At 47.2% G+C, this 26,560-nt stretch overlaps 1 pseudogene; it reads right to left on the bottom strand.

The window, feature by feature from the left end:
* Positions 1-246: 246 nt before the first annotated feature.
* LOC121764404 overlaps positions 247-26,560 on the bottom strand; it is a 44,389-nt pseudogene continuing 18,075 nt past the window's right edge.

A 26,560-nucleotide genomic window follows, 5' to 3' on the forward strand; every position in this document is an offset into this window, starting at 1 on the left:
ATTATATTCTGAATCTGTCAGTTCACTGGCGTCAACCTTCAACAAGTCTTTGCCATTTTCTTCCTTGCAATCGATGCAAAAGCAGTGTGTATTTTATTACTACTACTTTATGTGCATGGAAAAGTTGCCAAAAAACATGTCACCCTTTCACTTCATGATGTTTTTAGTGGCATGCATGCAACATATCTTTATATAGATGGAGCAACATCACATTTCCTCAACTGATCCTTCAAATATAACAAGTACTACAAGATGTATGTATAGAGTTTTATTTCAAACATGTATACTCATATAGTGTCAAAATTGTTGTAATAACAACACAAATACTATAAAAGACACTCACTCCCTCACTCTGGCAGCTTCAGGCGATTGAACAGCACGAGGAAACTTTGCTCGGGGACGACATACAGGAAGCCGCGATCTGCACCTTTCACATACGGCACCAAACCCTGCGTTGCAAAACCAAAATTGAACAAGATCAGATTTTTGTTTGGTGAGAGCGTGGTGGGGGTGGATCTTACCTTGCCGTTCAGCTGAAGAAGCTCGCCTTCGACCCACTTGGGATTCCGGAATCCAAACTCTGCGATCCTTCCTTGGTCTCTGTAACTTGCAAGCTGGATGAAAGCCACATGATCAGTCTAGTTAACGTAGGATTGGGTTTCAAAGAGAGAAAGAGAGGCTTTACCACTCCTAGCTCATGTGGGTACATTCCCCGGTTGGCATTGCGATTAACCTTCCCTATTTTAGCACGAAATGTTACCTGCACGAGTGGATTGACAAGATAACTCAGTTAGGAGTTCAACGTGTAAAGAATGTAAAGTTGAACGAGCCTAGCCCACATACCTGGCCAGCAGGAACGTTCAAATCCCCTGTCAGCTTGACTGCCTCGACATACTCAAAGAACTCGACTTCAGAAGATTGCTTGTCATCACTCGTATTCCAGTTACCATATTTGCGCCTCAACTGCACCACCTCGGTGCCATAAGGTCCGAAAGCACCAACGTATAAACCTGTACGAACAACAATTAATGGCATGTGACCCAAAATCGACATACAAAAGATTGGGGGCAGAACCTAGGTAGACTCATCCTCACATGGATCTAAATCACTGGGAACAGTAATCCGACTAAAATCTGTGTACTCGGACAGTTTATTCCGTTTCTGGGCCTGGCCGACGGCAAGCTTTACTATTTCACGTACATCTTTGGAAATCTGTAGGTAGTCAATGGCAAATATTTCTAAAAAGTTGTGTTACTGTGTAATTTAGGAAAGATTGCTAAATTTCCTAATGCTTCTTATACCTTAGGGGAGGCCTTTTCCGAACTCCAGAAAGCCTCGGCAATTTCAGAAGGCATAAGATCGGAAACACTTTGGGCAGCTATTGCACCCACCTTAAATTTAGATGCAATGTTTTCTTCCTGTTCATTATCTTGGTATATCTTAGGAATATGCAGCATAAAGGAATCCCTTTCCATATCTTTAATATCAGCAGGGACACGAATGAACTCATCCTTGCTAGGATTTTGTCCATTGTTGTGTAAAACCCCACCAATGTAAAGCTTCGTGTCTAAGTTGTTTTCATCTTCGATTGTGTCGCTATCTCCTTGGGCAGCAACCCGATCCAGCTGATTAGTATCTATTTCAGTAGCATCCTCTTCTACATCCTTGCCCGTTCTGCTTTCACTGTCTTCTTCAATAAACTGCTTCAAAGTATCTTCAATTATGTCTTCAGTAACATCGACCCTCATTACTTTAACCTTCAGTTCGGGTATTTTTTCCTTGAGAAAATTGATGACACCCTTTATTCCCTCTTCAGCAGCCCCTTCCAAATCAATGCTCTTCCCTTCGCCTATTTCTGCTTCGCTCTCTTCCAGCTTGACATCGACCACGGCTCTATTCTCGGCTTCACCTGCTGATGGCCCCTTGGTGGATTTGTCGGACGAAGAATTGGAATTTGCCGATATTCCTTTAGTTTATTTTAGAAATGCAACCTGCATATGAGAAGGACATTCATGTCTTCAATCTCTAGATTTCAAAATTCTATAAGAATTAATTAAGATGAGATTTTAAACAAGAAAAAGAAAATGAGTGGTTTTACGAATAAGCCAACAATGCAGAACTCTATAAAATTCTCACTACCTGCATGCTATATCCTCCATCGTCATCTTTAACCACAAATATTTCAAACAGTGGAGTTCCAGGAGACGATGTGACCAACTGTCTGCATTAATAACCAGATGTAGAGACTTTGAGCATGAGTCATAATGATGTTTATGAACCAATAAACAATTTTCTCATTTCAATTCAGTGATTACTACCTAGGACTATAAGTTTTGCCGACAAATCTTCCCATCCCTGGAGTTATCCGAACTATTCTTCCAAAAGGATCATCCAAATCTTTTGAATATCCAACCCACCAACCAACCTGCCGAAAACCATAAGAATTATGTCACAATTTGAACAAGAAAACAACTTCTAATGACCAAAACTGATGAACATGATTGCTAACAAGCAAAAAGTTACCAGCCCACTTCCTGTGTTTCGGCATAATCTTGAAGCATCATGGTAGCGTTCTTCATCGATTGCACTCTAAGGGTATCCACTATGGATAGCCGCGGTTGGGGGCGGAAGCGGGGACGGTTATAGTGGAGTTGGTGTCCGCCCGCGGGGCGGACACTGAAATGGGGGTGGTAGGTGGCGGACGAGCTTCAGCCAACTCCGGGCGAGGACGCGGCGATAGGTGCGGCGCCTATAGTGGCGGCACTGTCCGCCGCGCCGGTTGACGATTTTCAAATTTTTTTTTTTCATTTTAATTCACCTATAAATACACCCCACTCCATTCATTATTTTCACACCATTTCAACTCGACATCACTAAAAATTTCTCTCACTACAATTTGTGGTCGGAAATGAACAATATGTGGAGAGAGCTGGAATGCTCTGATTCAACAGGTGCAACACCAGGCCACCCAGGAGGATGCAGCCCGTTTGGCGGAGGAGGCGGAGGATGCGATCCTTCGTGCCATTACTCATCGGCGGACAATCCCACGAGACCACGTCGGTGCGCACCAGCGTCTAATGGATGATTACTTTGTGGATAATTATAATTTTAATTTTAATTAGTATAGTCGTCTTCTTCTAATTACGTATAGCCCGATAAATTTATTCATAATTACTTGAAACATTATAAAATGAAAATTGATTATAAAATTTGGAGGCTATTGGAGGTGTCCACTATAGTGGTGGAAATAAAATTTTGGGGCTATGAACAACAAAACTGGGGCTATGGACAAAAAATGAGGATGGGCTATTGGGGGTGTCCGCCTTATAGAAAACAGACAAAATTATTATTTGAAATATTACAAGTATGAGAAATGAGGAATTACATCAACCATTATCTTTACCTTCAGCTGTGACATTATTTCGGCAATGTTATCCTTAGATGTTGCTTCGGCAATAGCTATTTTCAACTTAGAAGCTTCCTGGAAGTCTTCCTTCTCTATTGCATCTTCTAATTGAAACTGTAAAGTAAAACATGCCAAAAATACATAAATACTAATATAAACATATACGATAGTATTTCATCCACTGGGGCCATTCGGTTGCCATGATTGCTTGTCATTAAAGGGCATGGCTAATCTTATACTTGTTCGGTTGTACTTTTCACAAAAGCTCGGCCCATGAAAATGTATCTTGGCCCACCTCCTTAATGCTAAGATTAGATTGAATCTCATGATTAAACATCTCACCTTCACCCCTATGACTAATTTAATCCTAGACAGATCCTATTGTGGCTTACTCATATTGCATCTCAATATTATCTTGTCTAACGATCAGAACGCTACCTATGTAGTATCTATCCCTTGATATTTCTCTCTCTCTTGAGATATACTCCTACAAAATCGGACAAAACCAATCTTATGTTTTACAAACCTATCTGATGGGGTACGAACTAAACCCTAATGGCAAGCCCAATAACAGTGACGGCCCACCAGCCCAGAGCCCAAGAAAGAGTACCTGTTCGGCACCAAAGAGTTCGGCACGACCAAGAGTTCGGCACGACCAAAGAGTTCGGACTCAGCCGACCAGTCAAGCTCTCCTCTCAGATCGGCAAGAGCTGATCGGTAAAGTCCAGCAGTTCGGTCTCAGCATTCGACCGAACTAGGAGTTAGTGGACTCATGAAAGGCCTCCACGACCTCCGCTATACCCACGATCTATTTAGTGGTACGAAGCAGTTATTGAGCAGTTATTGCTCACCCACGATCTTGTTAGTGGGGCTGCAAACCACGATCCTAGTTCAATGTATAAATAGAACTTAGATCAGATAGAAAAGGGTTAAGCTCTCTAGAGATAAAATACCATATAGCAAGTCTGTGTTGTAAGCTGTACTCCCAGATCAAGCAATACAATCTTGCCCTCCCTTCTTCCCGTGGACGTAGATTTACCTCAGTAAATCGAACCACGTAAATTCTTTGTGTCATAATCTTCATTCTCTACCAGCATTTATTAACATCAATGATGGAGTACGTACTAAACAAGCCAGCACAAAGCCCAAGAAAGAGTTCGGTTCGGCACAACCAAAGAGTTCGGCCTCAGCCAAAGAGTTCGGCCTCAGCCTACAGCTCGGTAAAAGCCAACCAATCAAGCTCTGCCCTCAGGTCGGCATCAAGCTCTACTCTCAGATCGGCAAAAGCTGCTCGGCAATAGTTCAGCAGTTCGGTCTCAGCATCGGCAAAAGCTGCTCGGCAATACCGAACTGGGAGACACGATCTATCTAGTGGTGGACCCATGCAGCCTCCACGACATCCACGACATCCACGACATAATTACTGATGATGTAAGCCACCGCCTAGTTAGTGGCCATGCAGGATCTCATGACCTCCGTGACCTCCACGACTTAAGGTGGTGATGCAAGCCACGATCTCAGTTCAATATATAAATAGAACTTAGATCTGGTAGAGGAAGGTTAAGCTCTCTAGAGATAAAACACAAAATAGCAAGTTTGTAATTGTAAGCTGTAGAAAACAGATCAAGCAATACAATCTTGCCCTCCCTTTTTCCCGTGGACGTAGATTTACTCCAGTAAATCGAACCACGTAAAATCTCTGTGTTGATCTTCATTTATTTCCTGCATTTACAACCATCAAAAATTCGCCGCTTCATCACTGGCGCCGTCTGTGGGAAACAGAGAACCAAATTTGTGATAAAGCGAATTTTTGACCCTTTTTCCACCCCAAAAAAAAAATGCATACCAGATCACATAACACCCGTGCCTCCGTCCGTGATAACCATGAGGAAGCTAATCCAGCAGCCCATAGGCCTGGAAAGCAGCCTCGTGAGAAATCTGTCTCCAGTTCTCACGAAGAAGGAACAAGCCGCTCCAAGAGTCATCGCACCGAGTCTTCCCAGCAGCCCGATTTAAATGAAGCTGTCAAGCTGTTCTTGGCCGAGAAGCAGGAGGAGTTCTTAACCTTCCTGCAGAAGAGCCAACAGCCGGAGAAGACAACGGCGGATTCTCCCTCCTCATCCAGACATGAAAGTCACTACCGCAGTAGTGACGTGTCTTCCAGGAGGAAGAATCCTCAACCCCGACATGTTCCCGTTCCTCCTCGGTACCGGAACCACAGGAGAACTCCATCTCCTCCGTACCAAAGAGATATCGGGTTCACCATGTACGGAGCATTAAAGACTCCGTTCTCGGACGATATCACCCGAACTCCTTTGCCGCGGAACTACCGGACACCGTCAATGACTTATGACGGGCTAGAGGATCCTCATGACTTCTTGGGACGCTATCAATATAATATGGCGAACCAGGGTCTCAATGAGGTCCATATGTGCAAGCTGTTCCCCGAGCTGCTCATCGGGAACGCCAGAAGGTGGTTCGACAGCCTCACTCAAGGCAGCATTAGATCCTACCGAGATCTAATGGATGCTTTCCACAGGAGGTTCTTTCAGAAAGCGGAAGCCCGGATCACTTCGGCTCAGCTGCTTTCTATACGTCAAGGTCGCGACGAAAAGATCAGCGACTTCCTGACGAGATTCCATAAGGAATGCCTACAAGTAGATAATCTCAATGATCTACTTGTCATTTCGGCATTCCAAAATGGAATCCTGCCCGGAGCTCTCTACAGAAAGCTCGTGGAATGCAGTCCGCAAACAGCTCAAGAGATGTGGGACATTGCGGATCAGTTCTCCCGTGCCGATGAGGCAGACCGTCGAAAACGGTCTTTAGACAGCTCATCTAGAGGAGACGAAAAGAAGCCCGATCATAGCGATCAGAGGTTTCCTCGCCGAACTCCTTTTGAAAGAATTCAAAGGACACCGGTACAAGGCAGATTGGGACCACGTCTCAATCCTGAGAAGCCGCCCGCTCAGTTCGTACCATTGAACAAGTCAAGAACGGAAATTTTCGAACTACATTCCGATATGTTCGAAAAACCAAAGCGGATGACGAAATCAGCCGCGCGGCGACTTCAGGATCAATATTGCTCCTTCCATCAAGCCCACGGTCATGATACCGAGGAGTGCCGAAATTTGGCTGCAGGTATTGACGCTCTTGTGAAAACAGGAACGTTAAAAAAATACCGAAGCAAGCAGCCGAAAAAGAACAAAAGGCAGAGAGGTGCGAACTGCAATCCTCAGGATCCGAAAAGGCATGAGGATCCCGAAGACGACGACGAGCCGCAATATGATGGAGTAATCCAGACTATTGATGCTCTCCCTGCCGGGAAGACTAAGTCGTCCCTAAAAGCAGAACGCAGAGGTTCCAATCAAGAGGAGCCAACACATAAAAGGCTGAAGAAAGACGAAGTGATTACATTTTCAGATGCCGATCCCGTCCCAGCCATCTCTCCTCACCAAGACGCTATTGTCATTCAAGCCGGAGTGGCAAACAAACTGATCCACAGAGTATTTGTGGATACAGGAGCGTCCGTCAGCATTCTTTTTAAAGAATGTTTCGATAAAATGGAATTGGATCCAGCTCGGCTCAGTCCGGCTCCAATTCCTCTGAAAAGTTTCGCCCAGGAAGACACCCGCCCTGAAGGTATTATCAGCCTTCCGATCACGGTGGGAAAAGCGCCTACAAGCTCCAGTACGATGATCGAGTTCTTTGTGGTGAAAGCTCGGTCCCCGTACAACATCATCCTGGGGAGAGACTGGCTCAACACAGTTCGGGCCGTTTGCTCTACTTATCACCTCACCATCAAGATCCCCACTAAAGGTGGGATAGCGGTCATCCGAGGTGATCAAAAGAGAGCAAGAGAATGTCTGCAGATTGCGCTTAGAAGTGCCGAGCAATCAGTTCGGCACCATCAAGCATAGCAATCACAGCAACCGGAGTCAGAGGCAAGCGAGATGACCGAAGTCACTCCAGGGCCGAACTCAATGACCGTTCAGTTATACGAAGATGATCCATCCAGAACGGTCAAGATCGGCTTCGCAGGAACGCCTCTACTCCGGGAAAAGACCATTCAGCTCCTCAAGGAGTACAAAGATGTCTTTGCATGGTCTCCGTTGGATATGACCGGAGTGCCCCCCGAGGTAATCACTCATCGGTTAAATATTGATCCTTCAATTCGGCCGGTAAAACAGAAGCAAAGACTCTTTGCGGCAGAAAGAAGCCAAGTCATCCATGACGAAGTCCGCCAATTACTAAAAGCGGATGTACTATTCGAGGTGAAATATCCTTCTTGGGTGGCCAATCCTGTGATGATCAAGAAGAAAGAAGGAGGATGGCGGATGTGCATAGATTTTACCGATCTAAACAAGCACTGTCCTAAAGATTGCTATCCCCTTCCGAATATAGATAAAAAAGTAGAAGCTTTGATCGGCTTCGAAATTTTCTGTTTTCTTGATTTATACAAAGGATATCACCAAGTGTTGATGGATGACAGTGATGCTCCGAAAACAGCTTTCATTACCGATTTCGGCATTTTCGCTTATAAAAAGATGCCATTCGGTTTAAAGAATGCCGGAGCCACTTATCAAAGGATGGTAGACAAGCTTTTTCGGCACCTAATCGGAAAGCAGGTTGAAGTGTATGTCGACGACATAGTTGTCAAAAGCAAAAGCACTTCGGAGTACGAAGACAACCTCAAGTCCACTCTCAACGTGCTCAAGAAAGCCAACCTCAAACTTAATCCCCAAAAGTGTACCTTTTTGGTAGATTCGGGAAAGTTTCTGGGTTGTTGGGTTTCAAAGGACAGACTCAAGGCCAATCCCTCAAAAGTTCAAGTCATTCAGAACATGGCGATGCCGAAGTCCATACATGACGTGCAAAGGCTAACCGGATGTCTAGCCGCACTGAATCGATTCCTTTCCCAAGCAGCCGAAAAGCAACTGCCGTTCTTCAAGGTGTTGAAAAAGGCACCAAAGTTCGAGTGGGGAGCCGAGCAGAAAAAGGCCTTTGACGAGCTCAAAAGTTATCTAGCCGAGCTTCCTATTCTCTCTGCTCCAACCGAAGCCGAAGTAATATTCTTATACTTAGCGGCATCGGATCAAACCATCAGCGCGGTGCTTGTACGAGAAGAAGGCCTAAAGCAGTTTCCCATCTACTTTACAAGCCGAGCATTAAGAGGTCCAGAAACAAGGTATCAACCTCTGGAGAAAATTGCTCTGGCGTTAGTAAATGCAGCAAGGAGACTGCGGCCATACTTCTATGCTCACAAGGTATGCGTCTTAACCGATCTGCCTCTTCGGCAAGTTTTGACCAAGCCAGAAGCATCAGGCAGAATCGCCAAATGGGCCATAGAGCTGGGAGAACACTCAATCGAGTACCTACCTCGGAAAGCCATCAAGGGACAAGCCTTGGCAGATTTTCTTGCAGAGGCCAAGTTCGATCAAGCAATCCCTGTCATTGCCGAACAGAAAAATTCTGCCAATGCCGAACTAGCACAGCCCTTGGAATCCGAAGAAGAGCCGCCGGACTGCTGGAGCGGATTCGTAGATGGAGCTTCGAATAAAGTGGGAAGTGGAGCTGGTATTCTGCTTATCGCTCCCGATGGACACGAGGTAACCTACTCACTTCGGTTCCTATTCCCCACTACTAATAATGAAGCCGAGTACGAAGCCCTCCTGGCCGGACTCCAGTTAGCGCAAAGTCTGCTCGTCAAATCTCTCAAAGTCCATTGTGATTCACAAATCATAGTAAATCACATGTTGGGTACAAGTGAAGCTCGTGACGAGAGAATGAAGAAGTATTTGGACAAAGCGCAAAGCATCAGCCGAAGTTTCTCCTATTTTCGGATAATCCGCGTTCCCAGAGCGGAAAATAGCCGAGCAGATACCTTAAGCAAGTTGGCCTCAGATCCAAGCTCGAAGGCGGAAGAATTAATGCATCGAAGCATTGATGAAGCCGAGGTACATTCAGTATCCAGCTCGCCGAACTGGATGACGCCGATCTTGCAGTATCTGGATCAAGGACAATTGCCCGAGGATAAGAGAGAAGCTCGGAAGATCACGTGCCGAGCACTTCGGTACGAACTTCATGAAGGAGTCCTCTTTAGAAAGTCTTACCTCCAGCCGTTATTGCGGTGCGTAGGACCAGAAGAGACGGACTACATTCTCAGAGAAGTTCATGAAGGATCGTGCGGCAGCCACATCGGAGCTAGAGCTTTAGCTAAAAAAGTTCTAAGATGGGGATATTATTGGCCAACCTTGGTACAAGAAGCAGTGCAGCTCGTCAAGACATGCCCGAAGTGCCAAATCCATGCAAATATCCCAAGGATGCCTCAGACCGATCTATCCACTATGCAAAGCCCTTGGCCTTTCATGCAATGGGGCATAGACATAGTGGGACCACTTCCTCAAGCTCCTCGGCAAATGAAATTCCTTATCGTTGCCGTGGACTACTTCACGAAGTGGGTGGAAGCTGAACCATTAGCTACGATAACGAGCTCGAAGGCATTGGATTTCGTCTGGAAGAACATAGTGTGCCGATTTGGCATACCCCACATCCTCATCTCGGATAACGGGACTCAGTTCACCGACAAGACGTTCAAGAATTGGTGCCAAGAGCTGAATATTCAACAGCGGTTCACTTCGGTCTCTCATCCACAAGCAAACGGACAAACGGAGGTAACAAATCGTATCCTGGTGAAAGGGTTAAAAGCTCGGTTAGAACAAGCCAAAGGACAATGGGTAGAAAATCTCCCTCAAGTCCTATGGTCCTACCGAACTACACCCACAACCTCCAACGGTGAAACTCCATACAGTCTGGTATACGGCACTGAAGCCGTGATTCCGGTTGAGATCGGCGTACCCAGTCCACGAACTCTACATTTCTCCTCAGAAATGAATGATGACGGACTGCGAGCCGAATTAGATCTGGCCGAAGAAAGAAGAGAATTGGCGTGCATAAAAGCAGCCAAGTACAAGGAGCAAGTAGCCCGGTATTACAACCAAAGGGTGAAGAAGCTGCAATTTCAAGTGGGAGATCTCGTCTTGAGAAACAACGAAGTAAGCCGAGCAGAAAAGCTGGGCAAGCTCGAACCCACATGGGAAGGTCCGTATCGGGTGTCAGAAGTCCTCGGCAAAGGGTCTTACAAATTGGCTCACATGTCAGGAGAACAGGTACCCCGAACATGGCACATTTCCAACCTCAAGAAGTTCCATTTGTAAGAGACAGTCCGGTCAGTCAGTCAGTCTTATGTGCTTTCCTTGTTTTTTTATTTGCTCTCTTTGCTCTCTTTGCCTATGTGCGTTTTTGTTTGTCTTACGTGCGTTGTGTCTATCTATGTGAGTGTCGTCTCTTACAAATGTAACTGAGGTATCTTGTTCTTCGAAGGCTGATCCCCTTCTTAGAACATATACAAGCCAACGATTGTGAGTCAAAGCTTCTACAGAAGATACAAGACCACAATTCAGCTTAAACAAGCAGTTCGTCTGAAACGAGCTGCAACAAGCCAACGATTGTGAGTCAAAGCTTCTACAGAAGATACAAGACCACAATTCAGCTTAAACAAGCAGTTCGTCTGAAACGAGCTGCAACAAGCCAACGATTGTGAGTCAAAGCTTCTACAGAAGATACAAGACCACAATTCAGCTTAAACAAGCAGTTCGTCTGAAACGAGCTGCAACAAGCCCACGATTGTGCGTCAAAGCTTCTAAAGAGGATACAAGACCACAATTCAGCTTAAACAAGCAGTTCGTCTGAAACGAGCTGCAACAAGCCCACGATTGTGCGTCAAAGCTTCTAAAGAGGATACAAGACCACAATTCAGCTTAAACAAGCACTTCGTCTGAAACGAACTGCAACAAAAGTCTGATTCTCGCGATAAAACTTGCCTGAATTACGACTAGGGAAAGTCCGATCCACGCGATAAAACTCGCCGAATTAGGACAAGGGAAAGTCCGATCCCCAAATTAGGACAAGGGAAAGTCCGATCCCGAAATTAGGACAAGGGAAAGTTCGATCCCGGCGACAAAAATCGCCAAATTAGAACACAGACCAAAGACAAGTCCGGTCAAAGATGTTTATTTCATCAGACCGACAAGCCAAGTCCGGACAAAGATGTTTATTTCATCAGACCAAAGACGAGTCCGGTCAAAGATGTTTATTTCATCAGACCAAAGACGAGTCCGGTCAAAGATGTTTATTTCATCAGACCAAAGACGAGTCCGGTCAAAAGATGTTTATTTCATCAGACCAAAGACGAGTCCGGTCAAAGATGTTTATTTCATCAAGACCAAGGACCAAGTCTGGTCAAAGAAGAGTTCACTTCATAAGACCAAAGACAAACATCAACTTACCCCGTACCTTTATCCAGAATGCCGAAGTGATTCACTTCGCTTTTCGGGGGGGGTAGTGATGGAGTACGTACTAAACAAGCCAGCACAAAGCCCAAGAAAGAGTTCGGTTCGGCACAACCAAAGAGTTCGGCCTCAGCCAAAGAGTTCGGCCTCAGCCTACAGCTCGGTAAAAGCCAACCAATCAAGCTCTGCCCTCAGGTCGGCATCAAGCTCTACTCTCAGATCGGCAAAAGCTGCTCGGCAATAGTTCAGCAGTTCGGTCTCAGCATCGGCAAAAGCTGCTCGGCAATACCGAACTGGGAGACACGATCTATCTAGTGGTGGACCCATGCAGCCTCCACGACATCCACGACATCCACGACATAATTACTGATGATGTAAGCCACCGCCTAGTTAGTGGCCATGCAGGATCTCATGACCTCCGTGACCTCCACGACTTAAGGTGGTGATGCAAGCCACGATCTCAGTTCAATATATAAATAGAACTTAGATCTGGTAGAGGAAGGTTAAGCTCTCTAGAGATAAAACACAAAATAGCAAGTTTGTAATTGTAAGCTGTAGAAAACAGATCAAGCAATACAATCTTGCCCTCCCTTTTTCCCGTGGACGTAGATTTACTCCAGTAAATCGAACCACGTAAAATCTCTGTGTTGATCTTCATTTATTTCCTGCATTTACAACCATCAAAAATTCGCCGCTTCATCAATCAACAATTCGCGGATTCATCACTGGCGCCGTCTGTGGGAAACAGAGAACAAAATTTGTGATAAAGCGAATTTTTGATCCATTTTTTCCACCCAAAAAATGCATACCAGATCGCAGAATACCCGTATTCCAGCCCGTGAGAACCAGGAGGAAGCCAATCCATCCCATAGGTCGGGAAAACAGCCTAGGGATAAATCCACCACCAGTTCTCATGGCGAAGGAACAAGCCGCTCCAAAAATCGTCCCACTGAGTCTTCCCAGCAGCCCGATTTGAATGAGGCTGTCAAGCAGTTTTTAGCTGAAAAGCAGGAGGAATTCTTAACCTTCCTGCGAAAAAGCCAAAAGCAGCCGGAGACGAAAACGACGGATTCTCCTTCTCCCTCCGCACAAGAAAGTCACTACCGCAGTAGTGTCGCATCTCCCAGGAGAAAGAATCCCCGTCCCCCACATATTCCAGCTCCTCCTCGGTACCGGAATCACAGGAGAACTCAATCTCCTCCATACCGACGAGATATCGGATTCGCCGTGTACGGAGCACTGAAGACTCCGTTCTCGGACGACATCACCCGAACACCCCTACCACAGAACTACCGAACTCCGTCGATGACTTACGACGGGCTCGTGGATCCTCACGATTTCTTGGGGCGCTATCAATATAACATGGCGAACCAGGGTCTCAACGAGGTCCACATGTGCAAGCTGTTTCCCGAGCTGCTCATCGGGAACGCAAGAAGGTGGTTCGATAGCCTCCCCCAGGGCAGCATCAGATCTTACCGAGATCTAATGGATGCCTTCCACAGGAGGTTCTTTCAGAAAGCGGAAGCCCGAATCACTTCGGCTCAGCTGCTTTCCATTCGTCAAGGTCGCGACGAAAAAATCAGCGACTTTATGACAAGATTCCACAAGGAATGCCTGCAAGTAGACGATCTCAACGATCTGCTTGTCATCTCGGCATTCCAAAATGGAATCTTGCCCGGAGCTCTCTACAGGAAGCTCGTTGAGTGCGGTCCGCAGACAGCTCAGGAAATGTGGGACATTGCGGACCAGTACTCCCGGGCCGATGAGGCAGACCGTCGCAAACGGTCGTTAGACAGCTCATCGTCCCGAGGAGACAGAAGGAAGCCCGATCATAGCGATCAGGGGCATCCTCGCCGGACTCCATTTGAAAGAATTCAAAGGGCTCCGGTGCAAGACAGATTGGGACCTCGTCTCAATCCCGAGAAGCCGCCCGCTCAGTTCGTACCGCTGAACAAGCCGAGAGCGGAAATTTTCGAACTGCACTCTGACCTGTTCGAAAAGCCAAAGCGGATGACGAAATCAGCCGCGCGCCGACCACAGGATAACTACTGCTCCTACCATCAAGACCACGGTCACGATACTGAGGAGTGCAGAAACTTGGCTGCAGGCATCGATGTTCTTGTGAAGGCAGGGACACTGAAAAAATACCGAAGTAAGCAGCCAAAGAAGAATAAAAAGCAGAGTGGTGCGAACTGCGCTCCTCAGGATCCGAAAAGGCAGCCGGATCCCGAAGACGATGACGAGCCGCAATATGATGGAGTAATCCAGACTATTGACGCGCTCCCTGCCGGGAAGACCAAGTCGTCCCTAAAGTCAGAGCGCAGAGGCTCCAATCGAGAGGAGCCAACGCATAAAAGGCTGAAGCAGGACGAAGTGATTACGTTCTCGGCTGCTGATCCCGTCCCGGCCATCTCTCCTCACCAAGACGCCATTGTCATCCAAGCCGGAGTGGCAAACAAACTGATCCACAGGGTGTTTGTGGATACAGGAGCGTCGGTTAGCATTCTTTTTAAAGAGTGCTTCGACAAACTGGAAGTGGACCCAGCTCGGCTCAGTCCGGCTCCGCTTCCCCTGAAGAGCTTCACTCAGGAGGACACCCGCCCTGAAGGTATTATCAGCCTTCCGATCACGGTGGGGAAAGCGCCTACTAGCTCCAGTACGATGATTGAGTTTTTCGTGGTGAAAGCTCGGTCCCCGTACAACGTCATCCTGGGAAGAGACTGGCTCAACACAGTTCGGGCCGTTTGCTCTACCTATCACCTCACCATCAAGATCCCTACTAAAGGAGGGATAGCGGTCATCCGAGGTGACCAAAAGAGAGCAAAGGAATGTCTGCAAATTGCGCTTAGAAGTGCCGAGCAGTCAGATCGGCACCACCAAGCATAGCAATCACAGCAGCCGGAGTCAGAGGCGATGACCGAAGTCACACCGGAGCCGAACTCGATGACAGTTCAGCTGTACGAAGACGATCCATCCAGAACGGTTAAGATCGGCTTCGCGGGAACGCCCCTACTTCGGGAAAAAACCATCCAGCTCCTCAAGGAGTATAAAGACGTCTTTGCATGGTCTCCGTTGGACATGACCGGAGTGCCCCCCGAGGTAATCACTCATCGGTTAAATATTGATCCTTCAGTCCGGCCGATAAAACAGAAGCAAAGACTCTTTGCGGCAGAACGAAGTCAAGTCATCCATGACGAAGTCCGTCAATTATTGAAGGCGGATGTGTTATTCGAAGTGAAGTATCCTTCGTGGGTGGCCAATCCTGTCATGATCAAGAAAAAGGAAGGAGGATGGCGGATGTGCATAGATTTCACCGATCTAAATAAGCACTGTCCCAAAGATTGCTATCCCCTTCCGAACATAGATAAAAAAGTAGAAGCTTTGATAGGCTTTGAAATTTTTTGTTTTCTTGATCTGTACAAAGGATACCATCAAGTTTTAATGGATGAGATTGACGCTTCAAAAACGGCCTTCATTACTGATTTCGGCATTTTCGCTTATAAAAAGATGCCATTCGGTTTAAAGAATGCCGGAGCCACTTATCAAAGGATGGTAGACAAGCTTTTTCGGCACCTGATTGGAAAGGAGGTCGAAGTGTATGTTGACGATATAGTCGTCAAAAGCAAAAGCACTTCGGAGTACGAGCACAACCTCAAGTCCACTCTCGACGTGCTCAAGAAAGCCAACCTCAAACTTAATCCCCAAAAGTGTACCTTTTTGGTAGATTCGGGAAAGTTTCTGGGTTGTTGGGTTTCAAAGGACGGACTCAAGGCAAACCCCTCAAAAGTTCAAGTCGTTCAGAACATGGCAATGCCGAAGTCCATACATGACGTGCAAAGGCTAACCGGATGTCTAGCCGCACTGAATCGATTCCTTTCCCAAGCAGCCGAAAAGCAACTGCCGTTCTTCAAGGTGTTGAAAAAGGCACCAAAGTTCGAGTGGGGAGCCGAGCAGAAAAAGGCCTTTGACGAACTCAAAAGTTATCTAGCCGAGCTTCCTATTCTCTCTGCTCCAACCGAAGCCGAAGTAATATTCTTATACTTAGCGGCATCGGATCAAACCATCAGCGCGGTGCTTGTACGAGAAGAAGGCCTAAAGCAGCTTCCCATCTACTTTACAAGCCGAGCATTAAGAGGTCCAGAAACAAGGTATCAACCTCTGGAAAAAATTGCTCTGGCATTAGTAAATGCAGCAAGGAGACTGCGGCCATACTTCTATGCTCACAAGGTATGCGTCTTAACTGATCTGCCACTTCGGCAAGTGTTGACCAAACCAGAAGCATCAGGCAGAATCGCCAAGTGGGCTATAGAGTTGGGAGAGCACACAATTGAATATCTACCTCGGAAAGCCATCAAGGGACAAGCCTTGGCAGATTTTCTTGCAGAAGCAAAGTTCGATCAAGCAATTCCTGTTATTGCCGAACAGAAGAATTCTGCCAATGCCGAACTAGCACAGCCCTTGGAATCCGAAGTAGAGCCGCCGGACTGCTGGAGCGGATTCGTAGATGGAGCTTCAAACAAGATGGGAAGTGGAGCTGGTATTTTACTTGTCGCTCCCGACGGACACGAGGTAACCTACTCACTTCGGTTCCTATTCCCCACTACTAATAATGAAGCCGAGTACGAAGCCCTCCTGGCCGGACTCCAGCTAGCGCAAAGTCTGCTCGTCAAATCTCTCAAAGTCCATTGTGATTCACAAGTCATAGTAAATCACATGTTGGGTACAAGTGAAGCTCGTGACGAGAGAATGAAGAAGTATTTGGACAAAGCGCAAAGCATCAGCCGAAGTTTCTCCTATTTTCGGATAATCCGCATTCCCAGAGCGGAAAATAGCCGAGCAGATACCTTAAGTAAGTTGGCCTCAGATCCGAGCTCAAAGGCGGAAGAATTAATGCATCGAAGCATTGATGAAGCCGAGGTACATTCAGTATCCAGCTCGCCGAACTGGATGACGCCGATCTTGCAGTATCTGGATCAAGGACAATTGCCCGAGGATAAGAGAGAAGCTCGGAAGATCACATGCCGAGCACTTCGGTACGAACTTCATGAAGGAGTCCTCTTTAGAAAGTCTTACCTCCAGCCGTTATTGCGGTGCGTAGGACCAGAAGAGACGGACTACATCCTCAGAGAAGTTCATGAAGGATCGTGCGGTAGCCACATCGGAGCCAGAGCTTTAGCTAAAAAAGTTCTGAGATGGGGATATTATTGGCCAACCATGGTACAAGAGGCAGTGCAGCTCGTCAAGAAGTGTACGAAGTGCCAAATTCATGCAAATGTCCCAAGGATGCCGCAGACCGATCTATACACTATGCAAAGCCCTTGGCCTTTCATGCAATGGGGCATAGACATAGTGGGACCACTTCCTCAAGCTCCTCGGCAAATGAAATTCCTTATTGTTGCCGTGGACTACTTCACGAAGTGGGTGGAGGCGGAACCATTAGCTACGATAACGAGCTCAAAGGCATTGGACTTCGTCTGGAAGAACATAGTGTGCCGATTTGGCATACCCCACATCCTCATCTCGGATAATGGGACTCAGTTCACCGACAAGACGTTCAAGAATTGGTGCCAAGAGCTGAACATTCAACAGCGGTTCACTTCGGTCTCCCATCCCCAAGCAAACGGACAAACGGAAGTAACGAACCGGATTCTGGTGAAAGGGTTAAAAGCTCGGTTAGAACAAGCCAAAGGACAATGGGTAGAAAATCTCCCTCAAGTCCTATGGTCCTACCGAACTACACCCAAAACCTCCAACGGTGAAACTCCGTATAGTCTGGTGTACGGCACTGAAGCCGTAATTCCGGTGGAGATCGGCGTACCCAGTCCCCGAACTCTAAACTTCTCCTCAGAAATGAATGACGACGGACTGAGAGCCGAACTAGATCTCGCCGAAGAAAGAAGAGAATTGGCGTGCATAAAAGCAGCCAAGTATAAGGAGCAAGTAGCCCGGTATTATAACCAAAGGGTGAAAAAGCTTCAATTTCAAGTGGGAGATCTCGTCTTGAGAAACAACGAAGTAAGCCGAGCAGAAAAGCTGGGCAAACTCGAACCCACATGGGAGGGTCCGTATCGGGTGTCAGAAGTCCTCGGCAAAGGGTCTTATAAATTGACTCACATGTCAGGAGAACAAGTACCCCGAACATGGCACGTCTCCAACCTCAAGAAGTTCCACTTGTAAGAGACAAAGTCCGGTCAGTCTGTCTTGTGTCTAGTTCGGTCATAGGGGTACATGTTTTTATTTGTTTGTTTTTACTTGTACCTTTTACTTGTCGTTTTATAAAAAGTTTAAAGTTTTTTTCTTTCGTCTTTTTCATTTTTTCCCTATGTGTTTTGTCTCTATGTGCTTGTCGTCTCTTACAAATGGTACCAAGGTATATCGTTCTTTAAAGACTGATCCCCTTTTTAGATCGATTATTAAAGACTATTGTGAGTCCAAGCTTCTAAGGAGGATATAAGACCACAAGTCAGCTTAACAAGCAGTCCGTCTGAAACGAACTGCAATAAGCCAACGATTGTGAGTCCAAGCTTCCAAGGAGGATACAAGACCGCAATTCAGCTTAACAAGCACTTCGTCTGAAACGAACTGCAATAAGGGAAAGTCCGATCCACGCGATAAACCTCGCCGAATTAGGACGACCAAGTTCGGTCAAAGAAGTTTGCCTCATAAGACCGGGGACGACCATGTCTGGTCAAAGAGGTTTACTGCATAAGACCACTTCGGTTAACTGGGAAAGTCCGATCCACGCGATAAAACTCGCCGAATTAGGACAAGGGAAAGTTCGATCCCGGCGACAAAAATCGCCAAATTAGAACACAAACCAAGTCTGGTCAAAGATGTTTATTTCATCAGACCAAAGACGAGTCCGGTCAAAGATGTTTATTTCATCAGACCAAAGACGAGTCCGGTCAAAGATGTTTATTTCATCAGACCAAAGACGAGTCCGGTCAAAGATGTTTATTTCATCAGACCAAAGACGAGTCCGGTCAAAGATGTTTATTTCATCAGACCAAAGACGAGTCCGGTCAAAGATGTTTATTTCATCAGACCAAAGACGAGTCCGGTCAAAGATGTTTATTTCATCAGACCAAAGACGAGTCCGGTCAAAGAAGTTTACTACATAAGACCGAGGACAAGTACGATGAAATTTTTTCGCTAAGCTGTAAATACAGTGTTAGAAGCGAAAACAAAATTTCATTTTTCAAATCTTGTTCGGCATACAACTCAGCTACCCTACAAAATGGCGTTACGCTATTACAAAGGACTATTCTACTGTCCAGGGTTGCTGAAGTTAAGCCACCTATCTGCAAAATCCTCTGGAAGCCGAGTTCGGTTGTTCCGAGCAGATGAAGAATAAGCAGGTCGACGAGATGCTATCCTCGACCCAACGCCTCTTCCCCGAGCCCGAGAAGTCCTAACACCTCGGCGATGAAGAGTCTCTGCAATAATCATCTGCTGATCTTGCTCGCTCATAGTCACAACTCCTCGGCGAATTTCAGTCCGTCCCTGTCTTGACGATTCCGGTTGCTCCTGAGCCCGTTCTCGTCTTGACGTTTCCGGCTGTTCCGGAGTTCGTTGTTGACTGGAAGTAGGATTTTGAACAAGGGAACCAGAGGCTTGATCTGGAGTGCGAGCATCTGTTAGCACGACATGCCGAAGGAATCTTTCTATGGAGGGGCGCCGAGAAAGAACAATGTCGTACCGAGAAGCCCAGCGCCGTAATGATTTCACAACTTGTTGGCAAGCCGAGCTCTCCAGCGCATTGTTCCTCCGGAGTACATGATATTCCTCCCACAGTTCGTCAACTCGACTCTGAACGTCTGATATGGTCAATCCCCCGCGCACACGGATGTAATCCTCGTACGCAGTCCTCTCAGCAACGGTCGTATTCAGCTCGGCCTCCAGATCCTTCTTATCGGACTCTAAGTCCTTATTATCGGCCTCCAGCTTCACTAAACGAGCCAGAAGCTCGTCATTCTTCGTCTGATCGGCTATAGCTCTTTGCTCAGCTTCGTCTAAAGCCGAAGAGTACAGCCGTTTCCAGTGAAGTATCTCCATCTCCTTGAGTACAAAGCAGCTATATTAGTTCGGCAGCTGTACCGAGCAGATAGTAAAATACAACAGGAATAAAGGCGAGTACGAAAAGCTATACGAAGACAAGTGTAGAGAATTTTTTCATTCACAAGGAAAATTTTTTACACTAGGAGGGCTTCAAGGCCATTTTACAAGGAAGAAACTAGACTAAGAGAAGGGAGACGAAATCATACTCCGCCAGCTTCGTCTCCGGCTCCTTGGTCTGGTTCAGCTTCTTTCTCCTGAACTACCTCAGCCTCCGCCTCGCCTCCTGCCGGCCTCGCCTCCGCCTCCTGATCGGCCTCCTTCTCCGGATGCCCGGCCCGCTCGACTTCGGCCTCCAGCTCCGGCGGCTCGGCCTCACCCTCTCCGTTGTAAGTCGAAGCGGGTGAAACGGGTCCCACGGAGGCAAAGATAGCCTCCAGGTTCTCGTCCCGATCAGCTCGGCAACTCCGGACTCGGTCTGCAGAAAGTAGGACCGAAGATGAAGCGAGCTCCTCAAGGAGCGGCAGATTCTGAAGCCGAGCTGCTATTTCTCGGCTGTACAGAGGCAGCACGACGTCGGCCCCCTGCTCGCCCTTATCGGCAATTAGCCTTACCAGGCTACCGACAAAGGCCGAGAACTGGCTGCTCAAAAAGAGTTTCTCCGTGTAAACACGGAGAGCCTCCCCTTGGGCAACCACGGCAGCAGCATCGCTCCGCTTCGTCTGCTCTCGCTGGATGACGAGCTGGTTTTTGGCAAACTGAGCTTCATCCTGGGCCGAAATCCTAGCAGCTCTGGCCTTCTCAAAGTTAGCCTCAGCCTGTTCGGCCCGATGACAAGCAGCCGCCAACTTCCTCTGCATCTCGGCATAGTCATTGGACGCTTTGGAGAGTTCGACGGCGACGAGCTTGGAGAGCATATCGTTCCTCTGAAAATGAATAGAAAAAAGTCAACAAAGGGGCCACAAAAAATACAGGAAAAAAGCAAGGCCAGAAAATCAAGAAGAGAATTCACCTCGGCGAAGTCCGTGGGCCATAAAAACGGCTCACAGATATGTTCCGAAGGAGGCGCCAAGACCACGTCTTTCTCTGGCGCTCTCGGGGGCTTCTGGGCCTTCCCCTTCCTACTTGCCGAAGTCGACTCCGGCTTCTTCGGATCCGAAGAGGTTTTTTGCCTTTTCGGAGTCCTCTCGGCATCAGACGCCGAGCTGGTGGTTTTCGGCCTCTCCGGCTCCTTGGACTCCGAAGATTTGCGGCTAGCCTTACTCAGCATGTACACTGCCAAAAAGCAAGAAAGCAAAGTCAGATTTTCTTCGTTAAAGCAGTAGAGCATAAAGATAAAGAGAAATCCTCACCCTCGGCCTCTTCGTCCGAAGACGAGATGTCGAACACGACGTCGCCCTTGACGAGCTCAGACTCCGTGTATTGTTTCCTAACTATGGGAATCTTGTTGAGCTCGCCATCGAGCTCGTCCAACGGTTCAGGCCGAGGGTGACGGATAACGGACTCCGGCCCTCTCCAGGGAAAACTGGGAGCCGCGGTCCTATCATAGTAGAAGAAGCGATTTTGCCACTTCGGCCACTTCGTTTTACAAAAGGCTCTAAAGGGCTGTAAAGGGATCAAGTAAAACCAAGACCCCTTCCTCTTAAATTGAAAGAATTTAAGGATCGCCTTCAAAGACAAATCCCTTCCTAACCTACGGAGTTCGGCAGCGAAGGCCGACAAGTGCCTCCAAGAGTTCGGAGTCACTTGGCCTAAAGGAAGCTGAAAAAAATCTAGTAAGTCTATAAAGGCGGAAGGGAGGGGGAAACGAAGCCCGCATTCTAAGCAGGCCTCGTACACGGTGGCGTACCCCTCCGGCGGGGAGTCAGCCCTATGATCACCGTCAGGTACCACCGCCTTTCCCCCAGGAAAAAAGTATTTTTCGGGTAGGGATACCACAGTATCCTTACTCAAAATACTATGGAAATACTCTACGGTCTTCTCCCCGGACCCTTTCCGGCCAGAAGACCCCTTATCCCCTTTCCTACCGCTACCCGACTCCGAAGAAGAAGAAGACATTTTTTCTTACTTTTTGAAGGTGAAGAAAGTCTGAAGAAGCTCTTGAAAGCGGAAGAAAATTTCTCGAGAAAGAGAGAGTATAGAAGACGCAACAGCAAAGGTGTTCAAATGAGGAAGAAAAAGCATATTTATTAGATACGGGAAAGATTTCGAGATCGTTGCGCCGTTTCGAATCCCACCTTTTCAGGATTCAACGGCCGGATTTTACTGTCGCATTTAATGCAGGCACGCGCAAGGCATGTCCCCTGACGTCAGCCTCCCCCTTACCATTATCCAGAGTGCCGAAGTGACTCACCTCGCCGAAGTGATTCACTTCGCTTTTCGGGGGGGGTAGTGATGGGGTACGAACTAAACCCTAATGGCAAGCCCAATAACAGTGACGGCCCACCAGCCCAGAGCCCAAGAAAGAGTACCTGTTCGGCACCAAAGAGTTCGGCACGACCAAGAGTTCGGCACGACCAAAGAGTTCGGACTCAGCCGACCAGTCAAGCTCTCCTCTCAGATCGGCAAGAGCTGATCGGTAAAGTCCAGCAGTTCGGTCTCAGCATTCGACCGAACTAGGAGTTAGTGGACTCATGAAAGGCCTCCACGACCTCCGCTATACCCACGATCTATTTAGTGGTACGAAGCAGTTATTGAGCAGTTATTGCTCACCCACGATCTTGTTAGTGGGGCTGCAAACCACGATCCTAGTTCAATGTATAAATAGAACTTAGATCAGATAGAAAAGGGTTAAGCTCTCTAGAGATAAAATACCATATAGCAAGTCTGTGTTGTAAGCTGTACTCCCAGATCAAGCAATACAATCTTGCCCTCCCTTCTTCCCGTGGACGTAGATTTACCTCAGTAAATCGAACCACGTAAATTCTTTGTGTCATAATCTTCATTCTCTACCAGCATTTATTAACATCAACAATTCGCGGATTCATCACTATCCTACAATCAAAGTAAATGATCCCTAAATTTCAACAGAGCTCCTCTTTGAAGTACACACAGACAGTTTGAGATACTCCAAATAGGATAAGTAGTTTTACAAGATTTTTGTCACCTTGCTAATGAATGATTTCTAGATAAATTGCTACAAAAATTGATAACAAATTTGAATCTGGTCCATCTGAATCACCGAAAATGATCATTAACCACAATTTGAAACCAATTATCATCCAAACCAATAAAATAAGAACCAATTCTAATTTCCCAATTCAAAAGCACATGTAAACATCCTTCAATTGCATTTGAAAAACATCTACAGCATCAAATTAATGTTAAAGATCGAACCTTTAGAACAGAGGCGTAGTTCTCGGCCTGCTCAATTTCAGAAAAATGGCGAGTCCACCTATTCCAATCCCAATCCGCGGACGATGGCGCCGACAACGACGAGGAACAGCTCGAAGAAGAAGAACTATTTAAATCGGAGCTGCCACTGTCACTGTATTTTTTGATGTTTTCGGAATCGCTGCTGCAGCGGCAGAATAGCTTCGATTTCGCGCTTCTTCTGATGATAGACTTATTGGGAAAATTGGGTGAGAACTTCTTCTTCAAAAAATGGGTCAGGTTTTCGGAGGAAGCGGCGGGGGAGGAGGAGGGGCGGAGTTCCCCGTAACCCAAGCGTTGGCAACCGCCATTCGTAGCGGCGGCGGTGAGTGTGTGTGGGAAGCGTGGAGAGCATCTCCAATGGAGGCTAGCGGACCTGCTAGCCTATTCCCGACGCTGGCCAGTCTGCTAGCCGAACAATTGTAGGCGGCGAGCGGAAAAACGGCGAGAATTTCGGCGAGCGCACGCCGATTTTTGAGCGCTGGCCGATGCGCTCGCCGATCGGCTGGCCGCCATTGTAGGCGGGCGATCGGCCAACATTTTTTTTTTAATTTTTGAAACAATATATATGTGCGATTTGCACGTCATTTTCATCCGCACCGCTTGTTTTAACGAGTTTTCTCTCTCACTTAATTTCTGTACAAGAGCAATAAAGCAAAATACAGAACAACAACGAGTCTACTCCAGTGACGAGCGGGTTTCAAACTCCCACGGTATCCGTGGGAGATGGATGGGGTCTGATGGCCGGGGACTACAACATGTATCCTTAGATGCAGATGATGTCGGGGTGGGCAGCCGGGATGCAGATGATGCCGGGGTGGCCGCCGGGGATGCAGGGGACGCCGGGGGGGACAATGTCTATCGTCCCAGTCTTATTTTTTGACTGCTTCTTCGCACACATTGACTCCATCGGAGACGCAGTTCACTGGGTGTGAGACTTTCTCCTTAGAGGAGTTGGGGATAGATCTCGAGGATGCGGACACTCCCGTTCAAACGGGGGGAGTATGGCGGGGTCGGGGCTCACCAAAGAAGAAGAAGGGGAAGGGCAAAAGGGTGGTCGGCGAGTCGTCGCAGCCGGCTGATGACGACAGCCCGACACGGAGGAAGTGGACGGATGCGGAGAACGTCGCGCTGTCCAAGGCTTGGGTGAGTGTTTGCGATGATCCCCTCCATTCGAACAATCAGCGGATCGTCAACTTGTGCGCTAAAATATCAGCACCCTACAAGGCATTTTGCCCGGAGGGGAGGCCACACAGCGGGGAGGAGTGCCGGAAGGGGTGAGACCAAATCAGGGCTGCGGTATCTCGATTTTCGGGCTTGTACACCAACGCCCTCCGCATGCAGACCAGTGGCCAAACTGACGAGGACTGCAGGAGGATAGCGGAGAAAGCCTTTCCCGTGCCCGAGCTTTATAAGGAGTTACCTACTAGAACTGCTATGAGGTGCTGATGGACTCCGAGAAGTTTCAGGCAGGTGTCGATGCTGGCTGGCCGAAGAAGCAGCGACTGAACTATGTCGGTGATTACAGCGGCAGCAGCGGCGGTTCCCACGACCTCCCCGAGGATGTTCAGGAGTTCCCGTCCCCTCCATCGTTTACTCGCCGCACTTGCCCGGTTGGTCAAAGGCGGGCGCAACTGGTAGCGAGGGGGTCGCCCAGGGGTCCCAGGAGGTCCAGTTGGCAAGTCGCCAACCGAACTCGCCTTCTTCGCGTGTTAATAAACGCGGGCTCAGATGTACAAGATCTTAGCTGAATGAATGGAGGGCGGCAACTGACCCCGTGGAGAAGAGGTTTCTTCACTCAATGCTCGAGAGTATGCAGGTCGATTTGGATGCCGCCTCGGCACAGTTGGAGGGCTCAGACGCGGGCTCAGATGCGGCAGATTTGGAGGTCCCGGATAGCGGCGACGACGGCGACGGCCATGAGGAGTGAGACGGAGGCAGGGGCTCGTGTGTGGATAGAGGTTTAAATTAATGCAATTTTTTTAATTAATGTACTTTTTTAAATTTTACTATTATTATTGAATTTCACGTATCTGTGTCGTAAATTTAATTCTGTATTTTGTGTGATTGTTAATTATTTATTTTTTATAATTTTGTTTATTGTGGCTAACCTATTGCTAGCCTATTGCTTGTCTAGTTGTTTATCCTGATGATGTGGCAAGAGTAGTTTTTAGTGCTGATGATATGACAGGAGGAGTTCGTGGCTAGCCTATGACTGAGCTATTACCATTGTCGATGCTCCGAGAGAAATGTGTTGTGGATAGAAATAGAACGATGGAATCGGAGATAGGATAATACTCGTGCTGGTTTTTGTTCATTGGAGACAGGAATTTCGATTTTTATTTTTAATTTTCTACTTATTTCTTATTTTTATGGCGACTTCAAATTATTTTTGTCTTCCATAACTTATCAAGTAGAAAATTTATTGTTCCTTCAGTGAAACAACAACAATGATTGTTAATATCAAAAATGTAGTAGTGAAATAACAAAATTGATTGTTAATATTTTCCTTTATCATATACTCGTGATGATTCCGCGAATTTTTGATGATGATAAATGCTCGTAAAAATAAATTACGACACAGAGAATTTTACGTGGTTCGATTTACTGAGGTAAATCTACGTCCACGGGGAGAAATGGGGGCAGGTTTGTATTGCTTGATCTGCGAATTACAGCTTACAACACAGACTTGCTATATGATTATTTCTCTAGAGAGATTCTAACCCTTTTCTACCAGATCTAAGTTCTATTTATACATTGAACTAAGATCGTGGCTTACATCATCACTCTAGGTCGTGGATGTCGTGTAGGTCATGGCCTAAGATCGTGGCCTGAGTTGACGCCACGTGGTAGTGGGTGTGTTGGAAGTTGTGGAAATCCTGCATGGGTCCACTAACTCCTTGTTCGGTCGAATACTGAGACCGAACTGCTTTGGTTGCCGATCTGAGAGTAGAGCTTGATGCCGACCTGAGAGCAGAGCTTGATTGGTTGGCTTTTACCGAGCTGTAGGCTGAGGCCGAACTCTTTGGTAATGCCGAACTCATCCGAACTCTTTGGTCATGCCGAACTCATACTCTTCCTTGGGCTTCGGGCTGATGGGCCGTCATTGCTGTTGGGCTTGTTTAGTCCGTACCCCATCACTACCCCCCCCCGAAAGACGAAGTGAATCACTTCGGCGAAGCGAGTCACTTCGGCATTCTGGATAAAGGTACGGGGGAGGCTGACGTCAGGGGACGTGCCTTGCATGTGACTGCATTAAATGCGACAGTAAAATCCGGCCGTTGAATCCTGAAAAGGTGGGATTCGAAACGGTGCGACGATTTTGAAATCTTCGCCGAATCTGATAAATATGCTCTTTCTTCCTCATTTGAACATC

This window comes from Salvia splendens, chromosome 14 (genome assembly GCF_004379255.2).
Source record: "Salvia splendens isolate huo1 chromosome 14, SspV2, whole genome shotgun sequence".
In the NCBI taxonomy this organism is placed as follows: domain Eukaryota; kingdom Viridiplantae; phylum Streptophyta; class Magnoliopsida; order Lamiales; family Lamiaceae; genus Salvia; species Salvia splendens.